Below are 3,752 nucleotides of genomic sequence, written 5' to 3'. Positions count from 1 at the left end.
ATTTTATTTAATTGTAGTTATTTTAGTGACTGAATTTAATTGTAGTGTAGTGTTAGGTGTAATTGTAACTTAGGTTAGGATTTATTTTACAGGTAAATTGGACTTTATTTTAGCTAGGTAGTTATTAAATAGTTAATAACTATTTAATAACTATTCTACCTAGTTAAAATAAATACAAACTTGCCTGTAAAATATAAATAAACTATTAGTTATATTGTAGCTAGCTTATGGTTTATTTTCTAGGTAAGTATTTAGTTTGAAATAGGATTCATTTAGTTAATTATTAGGGTTGCACCGATACCACTTTTTTAAGACCGAGTATAAGTACCGATACTTTTTGTCAAATACTCACCGATACCAATTACCAATACTTTTTTTAAAGTCATGATAGGTTACCAAGCACAATACAGGCTAATGATTTAAGATTGCTTCTTTGTAATTATGAACTGTATCTCAAAAGACATTTTGAAATAATAAAACAGTTTTAGGTGCTTGTTGTCACAAAGTTCACAGAACATGTTTATAAATAAAAATATTACAATAACATATGTTACTAATAACAACAATAAAACCCAGCTGCAGCAGCTGGGGCTGGAAAGCTACCATTTAAAGGGGTGATTACTGGATGCAATTGGGTTGTAGGATGCCTATATAACTCATCAATCTGACATGTGTAATTAATAAAAAGTTATATAATTTAATTCTGAAAATAATATTGGGGAAGTAGTACACAGTAATCCCCTTTGAGAAAAATGGGGCATTTGCATTCTACTGACTCAACAAAAAATAGGGCTGGTCTTCATATTTTTCCAGGGCTGCTTTTTATTCCCAGTCTAGCCCTGGCTAAGGATGTTCCTCAGAGTACAGTAGGTTTTCAGCTTAATTGTGCAAGATGAGAACTAGCAGTATAACAGGCAATTTAGCAATTAGAATATTTTTTCAAAAGTTAGTGGCAAGTTCTTATTAAGGAACAGAAGCATCTCTGCATGTTCAGCTATAAATCTGTTTCTGCTAACAGCAAGGACGTTTGACACTAAGCTGAACAGTCTTTCACTTGTCACACTACTGCATGGGTCAGAAAGATATTTTTGGGTCATTAAATCTCAGTTTATTAACTGCCCAGTACAGGGTTTTGTCTGAATAAGGTACAGTGATCTCTCCCAGGTAGGCTTCCAGCTGTAAAGTAGCAGCTTTTGGAGCACTGCTCTGACGTACAATAATACAAATAACAACAATTTGTATTGCCAGAACAGAAATAAACATTTTTTTAGTTGTCTCCACTCCAGTTTAAAATTAAATGGGAACATGCAGTTTGAAAAACGCCACAAGATGGCGTATGGGTCGGTGCAAATACTTGGTATCTGCACCGATACCAATACTATTATCGGTATCGGTGCAACCCTATTAATTATAGTAATTTTATTTAGATTTATTAAAATTATATTTACGTTAGGGGGGTGTTAGGGTTAGGGTTAGAGTTAGATTTAGGGGTTAATACATTTAATATAGTGGCGGCGACGTTGGGGGCGGCAGATTAGGGGTTAATAAATGTAGGTAGGTGGCGGCGATGTTAGGGGCGGCAGATTATCGGTTAATAAAATTTAACTAGTGTTTGGGATACGGGAGTATGGAGGTTTAGGGGTTAATACATTTATTATAGTGGCGGAGATCTCTGGCTCGGCAGATTAGGGGTTAAAAATTGTATTATAGTGTTTGCGAGTTGGGGGCCTTGGTTTAGGGGTTAATAGGTAGTTTATGGGTCTTAGTGTACTTTTTAGTACTTTAGTTAAGAGTATTATGTTATGGCGTTAGCCCATAAAACTCTTAACTACTGACTTAAAATGCGGTACCAGTCTTGACAGGAGAGGGTCTACCGCTCACTTTTAGGAAGACTCTTAATACCGGCATTAGGAAAATCCCATTGAAAACATAGGATACGCAATTGACGTAAGTGGATTTGCGGTATTTTAGAGTTGCACCAAAAAAGTGAATTGGTACACCTGTACCTGCAAGACTCGTAATACCAGCGGCCATTAAAAAGCAGCATTGGGACCTCTCAACACTGCTTTTTAACCCTAACGCAAGACTCATAATCTAGCCGATTGTTTTTAATTCATGTAGTATAGCTAACATACTGAAGTACAGCTCACATACTAAAATGCTCAATCCACTCTGTACTAAATTTGCATTCACTGAATGAAGCAAAGAAAATAATCATACTTGCCCTATAATGGTCAAAATCTAAACCTATTTAAAGGGATACTAACCCCAATTTTTTTCTTTAATAATTCAAATAGAGCATGTCATTTTAAGCAACTTTCTTTTTAACTCCTACTATCAATTTTTCTTTGTTCTCTTGCTATCTTTATTTAAAAAGCAGAGATTTAAAGCTTAGGAGCCAGTCCATTTTAGGTTCAGCACCCTGGATAGTGCTTGCTTATTGGTGGCTACATTTAGCAAACCAATAAGCAAGCTTAACCCAGGTTCTGAACCAAAAATGGGCCGGCTCTTAAGCTTTACATCCCTGCTTTTTAAATAAAGACAGCAAGAGAACAAAGAAAAAATTATAATAGGAGTAAAATAAAGAGTTGCTTAAAATTGCATGTTATATCTGAATCATTAAAGAACAAACATTGGGTTTAGTGTCCCTTTAATGAAGGTGGCTAAGAAATAGAAGTACTGTGTATGATACTGACATTCTGTGCTGTACAAAAAATAAATATATTTTAAACAACATCTTAAAAATATGAGCAAATGGCAAGACCTTTATTTTTTTGTACTTCCTTTATTTCTATGATCTAAACCCTGTGATAGATATCTTGTACAGTAACTGAAATGAGATCAGACAAAAACACGGTTTTAATATAAAAGGTATTTCTGTGTAGGTGATGTTTTTATATCCTCTAACCCAGTGGCTTCAGAGAAGCAATATCTAAACAACTTTCTTGCATTTCATTTAAGAACATAATATTTGTATGTTCTGGTGCTGTAACCCAAAGGGCAACCGTAACCTTACAGATGGCTTTAAATAAAGGGCATAAAAAATAAAAAATCATAGACTTAGAAATATGACAGAGAATACAATATAGGGTTTAATGTTCATTTAAAGACAAAACAAGAACAAAAAGCCAAATAATGATGAATATCATTATCTATAAAGAAACAATATGAATGGGAACAAGAGAAATGCAAGTTTCTGTAAACGTAGTATAGAAGAAAACAATGGCTGTTAATGATACAACATAACAATGTATAGAAGAACACAAAGGATGTTACAATGGCTGTTAATGATGCATGTGTACTTGTTTAAATAAATACTCAAGATGCAAAGTGATAAAAAGACAAGGATTACTCTTAAAGTGAATGTCAAGTTTGATGAATCAGTGCCCGTTTTTTAAAAACCCTATTAAAAACAGGAGCACTTTCATTCATCAAACTTTACATTTCACTTGTTTTGTTAAAATACTTACCTTTTAATCTTACAAGTCGCTCCAGCGCTTCCCCCGCCCATCGCAAGCCTCTTCTAATGTCAAAAATGACAAATCCGGCATCCTCTAATCCTGGCGTTGCCTTTAGGCAATGTTTCACCTGGGGGTCAAGCCATGATCGGAGGATGCTGTATTGGTCATTGCTGACGTATGAAGTGACGAGTGGCAGAAGGGGGAATCGCTGGAGCGGCTTTCAAGAAAGGTATTTTAACAAAATGAGTGAAATGTAAAGTTTGATGAATGAAAGTGCCCCTGCTTTTAATA

Source organism: Bombina bombina, chromosome 2 (genome assembly GCF_027579735.1).
Source record: "Bombina bombina isolate aBomBom1 chromosome 2, aBomBom1.pri, whole genome shotgun sequence".
NCBI classification, from domain to species: domain Eukaryota; kingdom Metazoa; phylum Chordata; class Amphibia; order Anura; family Bombinatoridae; genus Bombina; species Bombina bombina.
This window is presented reverse-complemented; position numbering follows the sequence as displayed.